This window comes from Canis lupus, chromosome 12 (genome assembly GCF_048164855.1).
Source record: "Canis lupus baileyi chromosome 12, mCanLup2.hap1, whole genome shotgun sequence".
Taxonomy (NCBI): domain Eukaryota; kingdom Metazoa; phylum Chordata; class Mammalia; order Carnivora; family Canidae; genus Canis; species Canis lupus.
Window position 1 is genome coordinate 17,251,090 of NC_132849.1, and position 19,306 is coordinate 17,270,395.

The 19,306-nt window shown below is 45.4% G+C and overlaps 2 long non-coding RNA genes across 3 annotated transcripts in view; one reads left to right on the forward strand and one right to left on the reverse strand.

Annotated features, from left to right (window-relative positions):
* LOC140601264 (uncharacterized) overlaps positions 1-19,306 on the forward strand; it is a 76,263-nt gene that overhangs the window by 24,507 nt on the left and 32,450 nt on the right. Inside the window, exons 3-4 of the long non-coding RNA XR_012004287.1 lie at positions 7,851-7,954; positions 8,971-15,222. This is a non-coding gene — a long non-coding RNA (uncharacterized lncRNA). The remainder of the gene's footprint in view (positions 1-7,850; positions 7,955-8,970; positions 15,223-19,306) is intronic.
* On the reverse strand, positions 538-14,932 carry LOC140601265 (uncharacterized). Of its 2 annotated transcripts, XR_012004288.1 has the most exons (4): positions 14,862-14,932; positions 5,758-5,891; positions 3,572-3,730; positions 538-1,791 (listed from the first exon to the last, which is right to left on the reverse strand). It is a non-coding gene; the product is annotated as an uncharacterized lncRNA (long non-coding RNA). The 2 variants fall into 2 exon arrangements; XR_012004289.1 differs by lacking the exon at positions 3,572-3,730.

The following is a 19,306-nucleotide window of genomic DNA, read 5'->3' on the forward strand; positions in this document are numbered from 1 at the left end:
CATGCAGCCATCCCAAAAAGACCAAGGAAAATCCGAGTCAGGGAGCTGAAATGGCCACAGGCAAAACACAGAGCACAAAGTACACAGGGATTGCATTGGATCCTGTGCAGCCTTTGCTTGGATGAGCTGGTCATTCCCTCCATGGGGGCTCCTTACAGAATGCTGATGAAAACAGAACCTCAGGCACAAAGATGAAAGAGAGCATCATCCCATTTATATGGGGGGAAAGTCTGGCCAAATAATACCAGCACCTGCACCCATCCTGCACAATCATCCTTGGGCATTTAGTCGTCCTCCAACTGTTGTGGAAACCAGCCATGAGTCAGAATCCCTCCAAAGGCACCCGCATCCAGCTGGGTACTTTATTTTCCCGGTGATGGGCCACAGATGTATGTGAACTGCATGTAAGTGTTACTGATAATGCATTTGTTAGCCAGAAATATGGGCTTTTTAGCTCTAATACCATAACGCATCGTTTTTTGTTTTTTTTTTTTAGTTTCAGTTTTTAAAGATTTATTTATTTGAAAGAGGGAGAGAACATGAGCAGGGGTAGGGACAGAGGGAGAGGGACAAGCAGGCTCCCTGCTGAGCACGACCGCCCTCCCCACCCCCCCATGATAGTGACAAAGAGCAGAGCCCAGGACCCTTAGATCACCACCTGAGCTGAAACTCAACAGTTGGCCACTCAACCAACTGAGCCACCCAGGTGTCCCCTTAAAACACACTTTAATAAATTTTGTTTCCATAAAACAGTTAGAGGCCTGTTACTAATGTGAGTTCAATTTCACCCCTGTTAATTATGGAACTGGTATCAACAGGCTAGTTGTTATCAAACATAAGGAATATATTCGTAGTTTAGTCTACTAGGTTTATCACTGTCTCCAAAACCTCAGGATTATGACTTCTTCCTGGTGGATACACTTTTAACCCAAACAGTCAGATTGCTGGAAGCTAATGTTCAGCAGTTCTGAATATCTTGAAGTGTCCATTCCATGAGCAGCTACAGAAACATAAAGAATGATTCACATGCATTTTAAAAATCTAAGACTTTCTTTTAATACTGTGAATTCATTTCCATCAAATATCTGCGATTTCCACCAATCTGTATTCTCTCTGAATCCAGGGCAGTCTGATAAAGGAAGATATGTCCAATTTGATTTCAAAATATCTTTACTTCCTTCAATAAATGAGAGGTCCTCATGACTCTCTCTCCTTGCAGTTTCAAGGTTAGTGTATTCACATCTTGTCATTTCAACGAGGATGTAAAATTCTCCCAGCCATCAAGAGCCTGATAAATAGGGTCTCTCAGGATATGTTCAATTTCCTCAAATTGGTGATCTGAGAACAAAGTCAGTTAACGTCTTCTGACTACATTCAATAAAATAAACTTTTATTCTCTGCTTCAAGTTATTCAAATATCTCTCAAAATACCATCTGAAGAAAATTCAGCCTCGTTCCCTTTTTCTTTCTCGTCGTGTAAGAAAATAGATACCAACATTCACAGGAGAAAATTTCCAAATAGGTTAATGGAAACGATTCAAATTATCTCACCTATCTTCTCTGTTAACCTAAATGTCGATGCCAGTTCTACTTCTCATTGTGGAGGCTGGCCTGTGACTCGTGAACCAAATTTTTTCAAGGGATTGTGTATGTTGGTCGGTAGGGGCAAGACCCAGGATCACTTCAGGCCCAAATAACACATTGCCTGAAGCTCACTGAGATGCAGAGTTGGTCCTTGTTCATCGTGTCCCAAGCTTGTAGGTAGAAGGAGCTAACACAGAGTCCGGGCACCTGAAAGGGAGGCAGAGGGGAAGGAGAAATGAAGGACTGTTTGCTGAGGCCCACCACTCATGAGCAGGATTTTCCCTATTCACCGGAGGCATGGCCTCATCAAGGAGAAGTTGCAAGGGCACATATTTGTCATGGGCATGAGCAATTTACACAAATATTGCCCCCAGCCACAAGCCACAAAGCCAAGGCTGTTCTGTGAGATTTACGGTCTGTTTGTTTCCACTTCGCTTAGCCAGGTTTTTTGGAGGACAGTTTTGTTCCCAGAGGACTTACTAGTGAGGGCTGAAGACTGTTGCAACTTAAAAACTGACTAGGATACGAATATGTAAATGATATTCAAAAACAATGGACACATGCAGCTCCTAAGTCAGGATAGGGCCTTTGGGGAAATTCCATACACAATACTGTCAGAGATAAATCCAAAGATAGATTTTTTTTTTTTTTTGCACTGTCTGGGTTCCTTCCGTCTATCTACACTGTTTTATGTAAATAGTCTAGCATGACTGTGGCTAGATGAGAATATTTACATTAATGAGACAAACCCTCTAACCTCCCCGTACTCTGCAGCTCAAGAGAGGCATTTAATATTTCAGAAGTATCTGATGGAATAGTGCAATATAAATCACATCGGATGACTTCTGATCTTCTGATTCAAGATAGCTGACAGATTTTGCATGGCAACCTCTGCTCCAAATTCTTAGAAAGGCTTGTCCACTCTAAAAAAACAAGATGTGCCATCTGTGAACCAGAAATCAGGAAAAAAGTCACTAAAACTTGGAATTCAGATAGGGTTGGATTGAAGAAGAAAACCACAACCCCAATGCACACAGGAGAGGGCACCTACAAAACGCAAAGCAAAAATAGGGCACAGCCTACCAGGAGGGTAGGAAAGGAGGGTCCTGCAATCACTAACAGAGTTCTTATTTAGGCTTTCACAGTAAGAGACACCAAGTGTGTCTTGTTCCAAGTGTGTGGAATCCTTCCTCCTTCCATCTTCCCTTCTTCCCATCCAAGCCTCCCACTTGGATTGATCCACTTGGATCAGACAGCAAACAACAGAGCTATCTGTGCTTAGGGACGAGCATGTGTGTGTCAACAGAGAAACAGACTTTTGCCTTGGGCAGCTCACAACCCCCAGCAAGTATGCGGAGCTCTCTCGTGCCTAAGAGGCTATCAGGGTAACACACCTGACAGCAATTTGCTCCTCACTAGGTGCTCCGTAGGCATGTTGGAGTATGAGCCCAGCAGCGTGCAATGCCTCTCTCTCCTACCTCTCACCATGTGCTATGCAGGCTAGTGAGCAGGTAATGCATGCATCGCAGTTAACAGACAAGAACATGTACAAAGAATTGCTCACCATCACAAAACATCAAACATTGGAGGAAAGCTACACCTTCACAAAGAGCCACCAGACCCAAGGAATACAAGAACTTGACTAATGGATAACAGAGGCAATGAGGCAGCCAGAAAAAACAACCACAAACGAAGTTGAAAGAAATACTCAAAAAATCATTGCAATGAATGTGACAGATAAAGGAAGAGTATGCAGAAAAATGTAAGAAATGCCAATAAATCAATAAGAAAAAGATAAGCAGTCCAATAGGATAACGAGAAAAGATTCTAAGGAATTTCTAGAAATAAAATATAAAAACAGTTTAATTTCACTGTTAACTGGAGAAATGCAAATAAAGTATTTTCACCTTTGAGATAAAAGTTTCTTAAAATAAAAGGATGACAAAAATAGTGAGAAATGGCTGCTCTCATGTAATGATCTACTCACTTGGAAGGAAATTGAAGATATCTATTAAAATGAAAGTTCCAAGATGGTTTGTTTCCCATGGTTTGTGGATTCCAGCCAATACAGTGTGACGAAAGTATTGGGGGCTGCTTCTAACTTCCAGAAAATGTCCTTAAAAGAAGAGTCTTCTTTTTCTTCTCCCTAATCCATAGATTCAAAATATGTGTGAGAAAAGTCAAAAGAAGCTGAGATTGGGCAGAAGATGCAAACTAAGAGCTCTGGGAATTATGAAGGCCAGTGGTAGCTGATCACAGTGTGTACCACATGCTTCCTGGGTTCATTTTGACTTGCAGGAACTAAGTTTCTTGCCTGCAGTGGCCTAAGTAGGACAGGAAGTACAGGAAAGGTGAAAGACCACAATATAAAAGTGCAAGTGTGCCAGGGCATGGAGGAAATAAACCTATGAGCCCTATCTGTGAAAGGCAGCGAGAAGACAAACTTCAAGTAACCGTTGCCGGTAATAATGGAAGAGGCATTGACAAAAGGACAGGTAGCAACCACTGACTATACAGCTTTTAACTGCATGGGTCCTCTTATGTGTGAGGTTTTGTTTTTTTGTTTGTTTGTTTGTTTGGTTTGGTTTTTTCAAAAAATACAGCACAGCATTGTAAATGTAAAAAAAAAAGTTCCAAAATGTTGGCAAGTATGCGGAGGAAGGGCAGCCACTGTTGGTGGGAATGCCAGCTGGTACAGCCACTCTAGAAGAAGTATGGAGGTTCCTCAAAAAGTGAAAAATACAGCTACCCCATGACCCAGCAATTGCACTTCTAGGTATTTATCCAAGGATGCAAACATAGTGATCCAAAGCGGCACCTGCACCCCAATGTTTATAGCAGTAATGTCCATAGTAGCCAAAATATGGAACGAGCCTAAATGTCCATCAACAGATGAATGGATAAAGAAGATGTGGTATATAGAGACCTTGGAATATTACTCAGCCATCAAAAAGAATGAAATCTTGCCATTTGCAATGATATGGATGAAGCTAAAGGGTATTATGTTAAACAAAATAAGTCAGTCAGAGAAAGACAAATACAAATATGATTTCATTCATATGTAGAATTTAAGAAATAAAACAGATGAACATAGGAGAAGGGAAGGAAAAATAAAATAAAATGAAAATTGAAAGGGAGGTAAACTATGAGAGACTCTTAACTAAGAAACAAACTGAGGGGAGTGTTGGAGGATGGGGTAACTGAGGGATGGGCATTAAGGAAGGCACTTAATGTAATGAGCACTGAGTGTTATATGTAACTGATGAATCACTGAATTCTGAAACCAAATAAATAAATAGGCAAAAAAAAAAGTTCCAGAGTTTTGACAAAACCATTCCATTTTTCTGTATGAAATCTACAGAAACATTCACATATGTGCACAAATCACATGTAAAGATGTTTGTGGCCATTCTATTTGGAATACAAAATCTTGGAAATGACCTTAATGTCTTTAAATAGATAAATTATTACATATACTATTGCACATCCATGTTATAGAAAATAATGAGGGACGCCTGGGTGGCTCAGCAGTAGCATCTGCCTTCGGTTCAGTGCGTGATCCTGGGGTGTCAAGATCGAGTCCCACATCGGGCCCCTGCATGGAGCCTGCTTCTCCCTCTGCCTGTGCCTCTGTATCTCTCTCTCTTTGTGTCTCTCATGAATAAATAAATAAAATCTTAAAAAAAAAAATGAGATTTCTCTATACTGACATAGAAAGCTCTCTAAGATATGTTGTTAAGTGAAAAAAGAAATTTTCAGACAGTAGGTACACTAGATTCCATGTATGTAAAAAAAATTAAAATGCAAAAATACTACATAATTTTACAGGTACATTCATGTATACAAACATATGTATAAAAAAATCAAAGGAATACATATATAATTTTGATCACAGCAATCCACCCTGGAAAAGAGAATGGGAAATGGGAGTTAGCAAAGGAGGGACTTCAGCATTATTCGCAATAATCAAATTATCTATTAACAAAATATATATGCATATTACTTGAATAAAGTATTAAAGATATTAAATTCAGAAACCAAATTCAGAAACCAAATTCAAACATAGATCAAATAAGGAAATACTTAATTATTTGTTAAATAGTGAAATAAACCCACCACCTTGAATACCCAGAAGCATTGGGGACTCTTTGCAAAAAAGAAAGAAACACCTACTCAGTTCCCATTCTTCTCTTAAGGAAAGGAATGCGACCAGTGACAGGTCGAAGCATAGGTGCAGCATCTCATGCTGGCTCCTGAGACAACGCAGCACTTCCTCTCTTTGAATACCAGGGTTCTCAGCTTTTCTGCTACAAAATGAGAGAAAAATGAGCTCTGAAAATAAAATCTTAATATAGAGCACAACTTTGCTGAGTGTAGGAAACCCACGTTCATTTCACTGACAAAAGAGGATCTCACACCAGTGGCTTTTCAGAAAAGTCAAGAAACATGCCTTGTTAGAAAGCCTTTTATATTATTTATTTATTTATTTACTTACTTACTTATTTTAGAGAGGGAGGCAGGGGGAGGGGCAGAGGGAGAAGGAGAGAGAACCCCAACAGGCTCCATGCCCAGCCTGGAGCCCTACACGGGGTTCTATCTCACCATCCTGAGACCATGACCTGAGCTAAAATCAAGAGTTGGTGGCCTGGCCCACTGAGCAACCCAGGCGCCCTGCCCTTTATTTTTTCTTATTTTTTATTTTTGTAAGAAAGTCCTTTGAAAAGATAGTATTACACAATGTATTTTAGACATTTAAGTCCACTTTTTAAAAAATTAGTTTATGCCCCAGGATTCATCATTATCAGATCCCATGTGATAGGGCAAACAAAAGCCATTACTTTTCAACTGATAACATCATGTTCTCAACACTTACTGGCTGTTCTGAGACTACTGACACGTCCCTGACAAGTTTACTGGGGGAAAAAGTGTTCATTCATGCAAGACTGGCAATAGAACTTTGTGATTAAGAAGTCTTTAAAGAAGAAAAATATTTTATTTTATTTTTTTAAACATAAGTAAATTATTTTATTTATTTATTTTTTATTTATTTATGATAGTCACACAGAGAGAGAGAGAGAGAGGCAGAGACACAGGCAGAGGAAGAAGCAGGCTCCATGCACCGGGAGCCCGACGTGGGATTCGATCCCGGGTCTCCAGGATCGCACCCTGGGCCAAAGGCAGGCGCCAAACCGCTGCGCCACCCAGGGATCCCGAAAAATAATTTAAATTAGCTATGGGGCATGATCCTTCCCAGTAGACAGAGAGAAGAGGCTTCAGAATGATAAGCCTACCATCTCTGGCTTTATCAGTTGGTTAGCTAGAGTATGTTATAATACAGTCTTCCCTAAATTTCGGTGGCTTCAAACAATAAAAATTCATTTCTTGCTAATACCATATGTCCGCTGTAGGTCAGCTAGGAGGCCCTATACATCATTCTCACTCAGGGAACTGTGCTGTTAAAACAACCCAGAACATTGTCACTCACAATGTAGTTTGTGAGAGAGAATTCTGGTGGGTTTTGCACTTGTAATAAAATGCTCTGGCCCAGAAGTGACACATATCACTTCTGCTCATTAACCAGAGTTATTTATATGGTCCCATTCAATCATGGGGATCCAGGAAATGCAATCTTACTATATTACAAGAGGAGAAAGCCATAAATATTTAACAAACAACATTAATGATTAATGAATTCCTTTTATTTGCACACATTTGCCCATTCCAGGGACATCAGAGACATCCAGGCCAACACCAAGTTAAATGAAGTGTAAGTATTTTAAGAACACAGGATCCCCAGGTTGGCTTAACTGCAGAATAGAAATAACCCATCACACCCAGGGATTTTAATCTAAATAGAAACATTCCACTAATATCTAGTTTAGGATAATCTGTGCACACAGGTAATACTGGGACATTTTTCCCAATTGCAAACAACTCAGGATCAGTGACTCTCAAAGCTGGCTGATCTTCAGAATCACCTGGGAAATAAACAAACAAACACAAAGGAAATGTCTGGGTCTCACCCCTAAAGATTCTAATTCAATATATGCTGAAATGTGCCCCACGAATCTATATACCCAACCTCCAGATCCAGGGATTTTCACAATCATTAGATTTGGTAACTTTTGCTGAAAACATTTAAGTCCAGCAGACTTTGTGCCCCAAACATAGTGGCTTAAAATAGCAACAAGTGTTTCATTTGCTCAAAATCTGTGTTTTCGGCAGGGCTCTGCAGAGATGGCTATTTTTGTTCCATGTGCTTCTAGGAAGGAGTACTTGACTGGAGCTGAAGGACCCACTTCCACGTTGGCCACAAAATACTGAACGTCAGCAAGGGCTGTTGACCCAATACCTCTCCACGCGTGTCTGTGTAAGATGCTACTTGAGTTTCCTCATGGTATGGTGTCTGGGCTCCAAGAGTCCATGTTCACAAAGCAGGAAGTAGAACCTTCTGGTCTCCTAATGCCTGAGTCCAGAAACCGGTACAGTATCACTTGGGCAGCCTTCTATAAGCTAAGTAGTCACAGAGCCTGCCCAGATTCGAGGGGAGGGATACAGTTCTCCTCCTGTGGGTGAAGTGTCAAAGAATATGCAGCCATCTTTAATCTGTCATAGGCCCTGCTCTGCCCTTTGGGCCTCACACTTCTCACCTGTGAAATCAAAGACTCAAACTGGATTATCTTTGAGGGCCTTACTAATCTCCAAAGGCTATGAGTCACTGAATCCGATGCATAATTTGCTGACTGACAAAGAAGCCCAGACTGCGAGTCCATGCCCTTTGTAAACTGGCATGCGGTGACAGCTGAACAGAACCTGACAAACATGCAGAGCTCACGGGCAGCAATGAGCCTGGGCACTCAGGCCCTTCTGCATTTCCTGCTAAGCTCACCACTGTTTGTTTTCCTAAAACCAAAATTGTGTCCTAATTCCTAGAACCTGACAGCAGCTGCCCTGAGGGCTTCCTGACTGTCCACACCATTCTCACCCCATCTCTTAGGCAATAATTCCTAAATTAAACATACAGGAACTTCACAAGAAATCTCACCAGGAGATTGGCAAATCTCACAAGCGCAGCAAAGGGCTTCAGCGGGTGGGTGGGCTCTAGTCCCAGACATGGTCTGGGTGCAAACACCCCCAAGACCACATTCTAGAGCAAGAACTTGAGTAAAGTGACTTCATCATTTTAAGATTTATATTCGTCTTAAAATGACGATATAGATAGCACCTATCTTGCAGAGTTTTTGCAAGTTACTTGTAATAATGCATATTAATCATTTAGCACAGAGCCTGATCCATAGCAGGCACTTGATAAATATCAGCCATTGTTTTTTATTAAGTCATAATGCAAATAATCACTCTGGCTGTTGTTTGTTATGCATTTTCCAGAGCCAGAGAAGATGGGTCTTGCTGGAATGAGCAGGGTTAGCTCAGCACTGCCAATCTGCAGTAGGCCTGGCCACTGATTGTCGGGATCCCACAGGGGAAAAGAAAAGGTGAGGTGCGAGCGTCTCACTCCTGCTCACACTGTATCGGTGGATGGAGAGTGCCACATCGGCTGGGCATTGCTGGTCAGTCATTTACTGATCCCAGTGTGGACACACATCTCACATCCTAGCTCACCCAAGCTTGGAGATATTTGTTGAGTGTCCACCATAAGCCTATCAGATGCATTGGTTGCAACAAGGAAGAAACCAGCCAGGGACCCTGCACAATCTGTTATTTACCATATTTGAAAGGCACACCTTCCAGAAGCCCTTGGCTGAGTCATTCTGATCTGCCCTGACTTTCTGTCTCACATTCGAGACTCTGTAGCTTTCTCTGATACCCAAGAGCTGGCTTTGCAGCTCTCTTATGGCTGAGTGGGTATGTGTGATGGGAGGGGAAAGACTGTATATGCTCTGGACAACACTTTTATGGCCATATGGGAATATTTTGGTGATGTAGTAAAGTGTAATTCCTCTGTGTTATTACAAAACTGCCAGCTCATTTCTGAAGAAACGCAAAACACAAACAAGCCAGCCTTGTTTGCTTTATCAATGCTGTACTGTAGTGCTGAGTTTAGGGAGGCGGCTGCCCCAACAACATCTCTTAAAGTCCCTGCTGACTCCTACAAGAGATGGCTGCAGGGCTCCAGTGCTTCCTGAATAAGGGGAAAAAAAGCTGTGTCAAACGTGGGAGAGAGATTCAGACGTGAAAGGACCAGGCAACAAAAAATACACGCTGGTACTTCAGTGGGTGATGGTCAGCCCCCGGCAAAGGAAGGACACAGGCCAGCTCAGTGTCAGCCATGCCCAGAGTCCCTCTAACACGCATCACACTTTAGCCCTTTTTCTCAGCCACCACCATCCTACGAGGGATCCTCTGCCCTTTACAGCCCCTTGACCATGACTTCCCCTGGGAGTCTCTTCTCAGGCCCCTTGCCTGCTTGCTGTGATCACCTCATGCTTGTCTCTTTGATGGCAGATTCTAAATAAAGATACAGCCCGAGATCTCCCCTGAGCCTTCACTCCCATCTAACCAGAGGGCTCCTGGATACCTCCACCCAAGGTCCCATGGACCTTCAAACTCAGTGTTATGGGTTGAATTGTGCCCCCCCCCACCCCGCCCCATACCACCACCACCACCAAAGGCTGTATTGATGTCCTAACCCCAGTGCCTGTGAATGTGACCTTATAGGGAAATAGGGTCTTTGCAGATATAATCAGGTTCAGAGGAGGTCATGGCAGTGGGCCCTAATCCGATATGACTAGTGTCCTCAGGAGAAGAGGAAAGTGCCATTGGAAGACACATGCAGGGATCCCTGGGTGGCGCAGCAGTTTGGCGCCTGCCTTTGGCCCAGGGCGCGATCCTGGAGACCCAGGATCGAATCCCACTTCGGGCTCCCGGTGCATGGAGCCTGCTTCTCCCTCTGCCTGTGTCTCTGCCTCTCTCTCTCTCTCTCTCTCTGTGTGTGTGTGTGACTATCATAAATAAATAAAAATTTAAAAAAATTTAAAAAAAAAAAAAGGAAGACACATGCAGGGAGAACACCACGTGAGGACAGACACTGACCAGAGCCCTGCAGCTGAAGCCAAGGACGTCAAGGACACCGAGGACTGCCGGCCACCACCAGAATCTGGGGAGAGGGAAGGGAGGATGCCACCCAGAGTCTCAGAGGGAGCTGGCCCTGCCCACACCTTGATTTGGAACTTCTACCCTCCAGGACTGTGAGAAAATTCCATTTCTGTGGTTTGAAGGCATGAAGTTTGCAGCACTTAGCAGCCCTAGGAAAGGCATAATCTCAACATGGCCCGAACAGAGCAGTTCTCCTCTTTCTGCTTTTCTCAGACTTGCTTCTCTTCTGGTCATCCGTGTTGTAATAAAGAAAACCAGCTGCAGAATTGGAAATCTGAGAGTCCACTTGGACTCCCTCCCCGTCCTCATGCCAGCCCATCAAGTGCCCAGTCATGTCAACTTGACCTCTTTTTACTGCCCCAGTCCCTGCCCTGGCCTAGCCTGGTGCCTTCGCCAGGGAGGACTGTAGAGACTTCCTTCCTGTTGTGCACACTTGGCCAGTCTCCCTTCATCTGACATCATCTGACGCCCCCACCCTCACCTCCCCTTCGAGTTCTGCTGGTATGATCTAAGCCCTCTCATGTCATACCCCTGCTCGAACCTTCCATAGTACTGCCCCCTCTAAACTCTAAACTCACAGGCTTGGCTTTCAGCGACCTTTGTGAATGATTTGGTTCCGGAATAACTGCCTCCATTTATCTTCTCACATACTCCTTTCCCCAACCTTGAATTTTATGCTGGTGCAATATTAAATCACTTGAGGTTTTCAGACTATGTCATGCTCTTTGATGCCTCCATGCCCTTGCAGGGGCTGGTCCGTGTGCCAGAAACATCACTCCATCCTCTTATTTCCTGGTAAATTTCTGTTCATACTTCAAATCTCTGATTAAATGTTTTCTCACTTGTGAAACGTTCCAAACTTCCCCCACCTCCCCAGGCGATTTTGGGCAGCTTATGTTCCCTCAGACCTGTAATGATAATTATCTTCTTACATTATAACCGGGCTGTTTATATGCCTTTCTCTGCACCATGCAATTTTGAGGGCACAGGCTATGTTTTTTCCTTTTATTTCTAACGCCAGGTATCCATTTATTCATTTCATCCTTCTTTCTTGTATTCGTTCAACAAACATGTACTGTGTTTAGTACCTACAGTGAGCTAGACAAGGCACTAGGGATACCGTGACACTTGCTACTCCTGCCTCTTGGTAATTACCATCCACTAAGTTAACAGGGGACTAAGGGGGAAGCCCACAATGCCACAATACCAGAGACATCGGTACAGGAGCTATAAGAATGGGCAGGTGGGTACTTTGCCCAGCCTACGGAAGGAGGTTCAAGGTGTGCGGCATGAGCAGAGTGCAGTCAGGAATGCTCCTAGGCCTGCACAGCTGGAAAACAGAAGGGAGAAAGGCAGAACAAAAGGAATTAGAAGCTGGTACTGCCTGTGGACACCAGATCCCAGGGGCCTTGTAAGTCCATTAAAGAAAATGGACTGTATCCTGAGGGCCCAGTGAGTCACTGAAGTGTTCTAAACACTTTGTCCCTTTTTTCCCCCCTTTAAAATTGCCTTTACCCAATTGCTTTTAATTAAAAAAGCAAAAACATGATTCTTTTAATAAGCATAAAGGCCAAAGATACAGAAACAAGAAGTTAAAATTCATGCCATCCCATGCCCTTGCCTGGAGGTAGCACACGCTGTGAGGGCGCCCTTCTCCCACTGGAGTAAGTACCTGCAAACACAGAACGGGCGTGTGTGTTAAGTCTTATTTGCTTTTATTCAAATTTTTTATGAAAAGGGGTCATAGTATACACACTTTCTACAACTTGCTTTTGCACTTAATAGATTAACATCTCTCCGGATGAATATGTTGGTAAATCTAACTCTTTGTGGTAACTACATGACCTCCCACGGCATGGAGGCACCATGTTTATTCCATTATTTTGTTGGTGGTGGATGGCTATACATTGCCCTATATTTTGCCACAGCAAAGAGTGCTTCTGTCAACATCCATGTCCATCTATTCTTGGGTACTGGTATTTTAAATCTACTGGAATAACTGCCCAAAACAGGGTTGCTGAGTCAATGGTGGCATTTTGAACTTTAATAAGCATTGCCAGGTTCTTTTTCCTGGAGGTTTCAGCATTTCATATTCATATCAGCAAAGTGTAAAAGTGCTCATCTTCCTACATTCTCTCAAGCACAAGATGTCATTGGTGTTTTAAATTTTTGCCAATCTGACAAATAAATCATCAGATTTGACTTTCTCCGACCAATCCTTTTCGACTCCACTTAAATCTTTATTTTCTTTCTGTGAATTGCCTGTTCTTGTTTTTCCCTATGCTCCTCCTGCCTTTTGTCATTTTATTACCAGTTTACATGAGCTTTGAGTAAATTAAGGATAACATCTTTTCGTACATGCTACCCATGTTTAGCTGAATCTATCCTTTGTCATTTGACTTTCCTTATCGTGTTTTTTTTTCTTAAAATCTGAAAAAAAAAAGCAAGCATGTGTCCTTTCTCCCCCCTTCAGTTCTGTGGATTTCCACAATTATTAAAAATATTCCTTCTCCTCCAAAGTTACACAAATTTGGAAATTTGGAAAGTGAATTTTCCACTAAATTTTCCTCAAATATGTTTTGCGTTTATTTGTTTATTTACAGTTACATCTTTAAACCAAACCCATCTGAGATTTACTGCTGCCTATGAGAGCAATACGTAGGAGGTGGTGTCTACTTTGCTTTTTCTTCCCAGATGGAGAGCTGATTAGGTCAACACCATTTCTTGAATCAATCCTAATTTTCCCACTGAATTGAAATGTCAACATACTATGTCCATTCCTGAAATCTAGCCTCTTTCATTATTCCATGGGCCTATTCCATTATTCCATTTATTCATGTGCCAAAATATATTATTTCAATGACAATTACTTTATCTTAAATTTTAATATTTGGTGAGGTAAATGTTCTCAGTTTTCCTTTTCAGAATTATCTGTCAAAGTCCACAAGTGAACTATTACAATGATACAGTATAATTATGCTTTTTAATTAAATTCCTCTGTGTTTCAAAGAGGATGTGGTTAAGAGAGTCTCAGCAGATTCTGGATGGTGGCACGAAGGAGCACCAAGTCACTCATGAAGCCTCGGTCATCACAGGCACCCTTGAGAGCAGCCCCACACGCCACCAGTTCTCGCCCGCCAGACTATCTGAAAGTACCTCAGAACTCTGGACCTTGGTTGCTTTTTTTTTTCCCCACAAGTTCCAGGGATCACTTCACTCAGATCCTAGGGGCAGCCTGCCCCTGCCCTCCTCTGGCAACTCTGTCCCAGGCAAAGGGCTGCCTGCTTGGGGCTTTCCTTCCATTCAGGTTCCTACCAGCTCTCGGCCCAAAGGCATAGAGGATCAAATCCCTGCACCGCTAGCTGCCACTCCTCAGCCACTCAGGAGGCTTCCCTGGGCCATACTCCTTTTCAGCACAAACGCCCTCCTGCCTGCAGATGTCTCCCTGCTTCCAGGCCACCCGCTGATCTCTCCCTGGGGCACCCACCACCCCTGAGCTTTTCTGAGGTACAGTACTCTGGCGCCCTCCTCATAGGCATTGCGGATGGTAGCAGGAGGGCAATAAAGTCAGAAACATGGTGTTAGGGATTGAACTATGTCCCCTGAAAACTCCTGCCTTTAAAATCTAACCCCCAAGACCTCAGAATGTCGGTGCTTATTTGGAAATAGGGTGATTGCAGATATAATTAGTTAAGTCATTAGAGTGGGCCCTCATCCAATATGACTGGAAGCCTCATAAGAGGGGAAATTTCAGACTCAGAGGCACATGCACAGGGAGAAAACCTTGTGAAGATGAAAGCAGAAGTTGGGGTGGGCCTGCTAAAAGCCAGGGAACGCCAGAGATTGCCAGCAAACCACCGAAAGCTAGGAGAGAGGCTTGGGCCAGATTCTCCCTTACAGCCCTCAGAAGAAATCAACGCTGGTGACACCTTGATCTTGGATTTCTAGCTTCCAGAACTGTGAGACAATAAACTGCGTTCCTCAGGCCCCCTATTCTGTGGGACTTTGTTACAGCAGCCCTAGCAAACTAATACCCACAGCTGACACAGCTAAAGGCAGGCTGCCTCCCCTTTCTCTGATCTTTGCTAGGGTCAGATGACAAAAAGCTTCAAAAACTTATCTTGGGCCTCAAGGACACTTGGCCCCAAGAGCCTTGCTCTCACCTGGGATGGAAGCACCTCAGGCCACCCATTACCACCCCCAGCTCAGACCCTTCACAGAGGCTGGCTGAGGGCTGTGACTTCACAGTGGGGAGTGGAGCTCAGGAGGGGAGTGTGGAACCTAAGCTTCAGGAGTTCAGCAGGAAATGAGGAGTTAACAACAGTCCTGCAAACTACTGAAGCATGGCATGCTGAGGTTTCTGTGACTTATCCTCTGGTGCCTTCCCACTCTCTATCTGACTCTCTTGCACAGGATCCTCACTTCCTGAACTGTATGGAGATGACCTGTGGACATTTATTAGGACTGTGTCCAATCATTCCTCCTGCCACCCCAGGGCCTAGGCCAGTGCCTGCTTCACAGCAAGTACTCAATCTTTGCTTATTGGATGGATGGATGGATGGATGGATGGATGGATGGATGGATAAGTGAATGAACAAACAGGCAAGAGGATTCCTTGGGCTAAACTTTCTGTGGTACATGATTCACCAAAGCAGCTGTGAAGTCATTACCTCAAGGAGCTTCTGGGAACTGAGTAAGCCATTGAGTCCCTATGGATCCCTGTTCTTGCCACATGGACCCTGCATTCTTTCTCATTCTCTCTGGGCTGAAAGTTTCCCAAGTGCCAACCACCACAGCAAGGCTTCCAAGTTCCCTTCTATTAGTGCTCCCTCCTGGCAGCTCTTTACAACACTTTACACAAAGGAGGTTTAAATAGCCTCTGGCAAGTCTCCCTGGAATTCACAGCCAACCCCCCACCCCCACCCCAAAAGCTACCAAAAGCTTCAGATAAAACCTAAAGGGGAAATTCTGCATTTAAAAATGGGTCCCTTTTCCTGGGCTTTTGACAGCTTCTTCTCTTTAGAAAGCACAAGATCATCTTGAAACAACTGTCCCAGGGAAGACATGTGAAGAAACAAAACAAAATAAAGCCCCGAGGCCGATGTGTCATTGTATTCCAGAAACTTCCACAGAGGGGAATTGAGGAGGATGGCTGCCAGAGCCTGGGAGAGACTGCAAGAGACACTGGGGACTTGGGAACTGGAAATGGCAAGAAAAGTGCCCTGAGCTTGGCCTAACTTGGCTCTTAAAGAGAACCCCACCACTCATTAACCAGCCCTAAAACCTGCTAAGTGAAAAAGAAAAATAAATGAGCTCATTAAAGCCAGAAGGAAGGAAGACCTGGAGGCTTAACCAAGGAAATTCCCAACACCCAGTCAGAAAAACAAGGGGGTGTGGGGCACAATTGGGTTCATAGCCAGGGGTAGGGGCCGGCCCCCACACAGGGGGGTTGAGTCCTCTGGTAGCACCACCGTGGAGGCCTGGAGACAGGAGCCTGTAGGGGAGAGCTGTGCTCAGAGTGCGGCTGGCCGGGAGGCTCGGGGTGGTTTACCATCCAGGCGGTCCAGGTCTTTGGTCACACTGGCGGGGACGCCAGTTGGGAAACACCAAGGGAAGTTCCAGGAGCATGACAAATTCAGCCCGGACTGTGGTAACTGCCCATGACCAACACAGCCTCTGGTTTGGCTTATGAAGGCTGCTCATCACTTCATCTTCTCCCCCTTGCATCAACCACTGACTGAGGACTGGCCATCTGTGTGCGGGCACCGCGCCTCACACACTTTTGGACCTGACTTGGGCTCGCCCCCACTGCCCTCTCTAGGTGCCTGGCTCCTGGCCCAGCTTCTCCCCCTGGCCGTGACCCCCCGCCCTTGGAGGGAGATCCCTTCACATCTCCTTGTTCTCCAACGGATGGGGCTCTGATCATTCCTGGCATCTGCTTCTGTCTTGTAAAAGAGAATTCCCCTCCCACCATGGCAGCCCTAGGTCTGCACAAACAATGAATAATGCCTTGAATAATGTCTGCTGCATGGGGCCTGGACAAGAACAATGGGAACACAGATGAGGGAGTACCTAACTCCACCTGGTGTTAGGGGAGTCATGAGAAAAGTAAGCCCTCTTCTGCAGAGGAGATGGACTTTCCCCACATGGAGTAGGGTAGAGAGCCAAAGCAGAAGAGCAGTGGGGGCAAAGACACGGAGATGTGAAAGTGGATGCAGATTAACAAGAAGCCCACGTGCTACCAAGAAAAAGAAGCGGTTGTGCTCATTCTGTGCCCTTGTCCCCACCTACTCTATCTGCCAAGGACCATAAGTCAGAATGATTTTCATGGCTGACTCACAGGCAAAGCTATCACTTATCTAAACTTGGGATTTCGCAAGGACCCCCTGAAATAGGCAAGATCCATTCCTAGCTATCTTCTTGCCATCCTCTTCCAAGACAGATATCATTCTTGAGAGGCAACATAGCACGATTGGATGAGAATGAGTCGTAGAGTCATAGAGTTCTAAGAGTCCTAAGATCTGGATTGGAATCCCAACTCTGCTAATAACTAGCTATATGACACTGGATTGGTTCCTTAAGTTCTCTGAGCCATACTTTCCCCATCTATAAAAGGGGGGGGGGTAATAAATACCTACTGAATAGACATGAGGATTAGAAATAACATATGCAGTACCCCCCCACGCCCCGCCGCCGGATGCTTTGAGTTATGCCCACGTTCAAAGATAGCAGCCAGTGTTATCCTGGATTGTGGGATGTATCCTCCTGCCCTGCTCCCCTCAGTGCCTGGCTCCTATTCAGTAAAGTGAAGAGGTGGCTTAGTCACTGGAATGACATCCGGCACTCTGTGACTTCCATCTCTGCAGCAAGAACTCTAGGTTCCCCACTCTGCATCTCCACGGAGTCAGTCCACCCTTTGCCCTTGGAAGCTTTAAAAACGAATTGCCATGCATGAAGGAGCCCTTGGAATCTAAAGTCACTTCCTTAAGTAGGAGGGGTTGGACACTGCGCCAATTTCAAAGGCGCTCCCAGAGGTCTGCTCTGGAGGTCAGGGCTGCAGACTGTTCCAGATCTTAAAGCGTGTTAGACACAGTTTTCCTTTGAGGCAGAGTGACTTACAAGAGGGGGGGCTTGCGAAAGATTAAAAGATCACACCTGTAGTTCCCTGCTTTCGTGAGACAAGTGCCAGCCTCTTTCTTCTTGGCCTGGAGACTCAGAAAACCAACTTGGCCTTCATGGGCTGTTAAGCAGAGGTGGAAGGGAGGGGCAGGGAAGAGATGGGGCGGCCCGGACTCCCCTAACCGGTCACCCAGGGTACTTTTCTTAGAGGTCTAGGTGGATGCCAGGAGCTCGCTGCCCAGACCGGGAGACAGAACAGCTCACCCTGCGTTTTGAGTCGAGAACAAAGGCGCGCTCGATTCCGGGGAGCCTGCTGCCCCGGGGCTCCTGGGACCAGCTGGCGGCCCTGGAGGCGGGACTCAGCCTATGCGACCTCGTGAGCTCAAGCAGGGTCACCCCCGGCTGAGGGCGGGGGTGGGGGGGGGGGTCCTCGCCAGGCCCTGGGAAAAACGAGAGAGAGGCCCACGTTTGCACAGCAAGCTGATGGCGCAGTCTTACCCATTCCCATACTCTGCTGGGTTTAGTCCCAGCAATAGCCCCACCTAAAAATGATGGCTTAAAGGAGATCCCAGGTGAATGGAATAAAGACGGCTTCGACGTTAGGGCTGTCCAGTCCCCTCCTCCCCGCGGTTGTGGGATCCCCACTCTCAGAACAGTGAACTCCCCCTGCCTGAACTTGACCGTCCACTTGCAAAGGGGGGTTTTCAGAGACCTGGCAGACGGGACTTTGTCTGTCCTTGTCTCACTGGGCCCCACAGAGTTAGGTGTGAGCCAGGCCCCATATCAGAATTCACAGAGGAAATCTCCAGCAGGTTCTGTGATCCCTGAGCCCTGTCCCCTAATTGAGAATACAGAGAGGTCTGTGCAGTGTCAAGAGAGGAGGGGAGGCGCTGTGAAAAGATTTCTTTGCAGGGCGCTGTGGCCAAGTACCCACTTCCTTTTCAAGGAGTGTTGAGGGGTGGCCTCCTCCCCTTGAGCCTGACCAGGGGCCTTCCATAGATGCACCAGAAGATCCCACCCTGTGTTCACACAGACCGGGGGTGCAGAAAGTGCTCTGAGAGTTGAGGCAGCCTGGGCAGCGGGACAGGACAGGGGAGGCCGCACAGGACAGGGCTGCTTTCCTAGGACTCATCAGTGAGGACTCTGTGAGTGACCGGAATAGTGAGATTCCATGCACAGTGGGCCACCAGCGAACCAGGGGCTCAGGGGAATGACATCCAAAGAGACAGAACACAATGCCCACGTCACAGGGGCTATGGTCACAGGGAGCTGCAGGGGGTCTCTGAAGAGTCCATGAAGGCAGTACAGGTGAGAGCCTTTGCTTCAGATATCTGCCTCTTGAGGAGGCTCCCTCAGCCACACTCCCACCACAGGACACCCTGTCGTGACCCCTAGTTATTTCACCTTCAACCGATTACCAGCCTTCATCAGCACGATGTGGGGACAGGAGCTGAGAAAGTGAGAAGTTGACCACCGGCCTCTCAGCAGG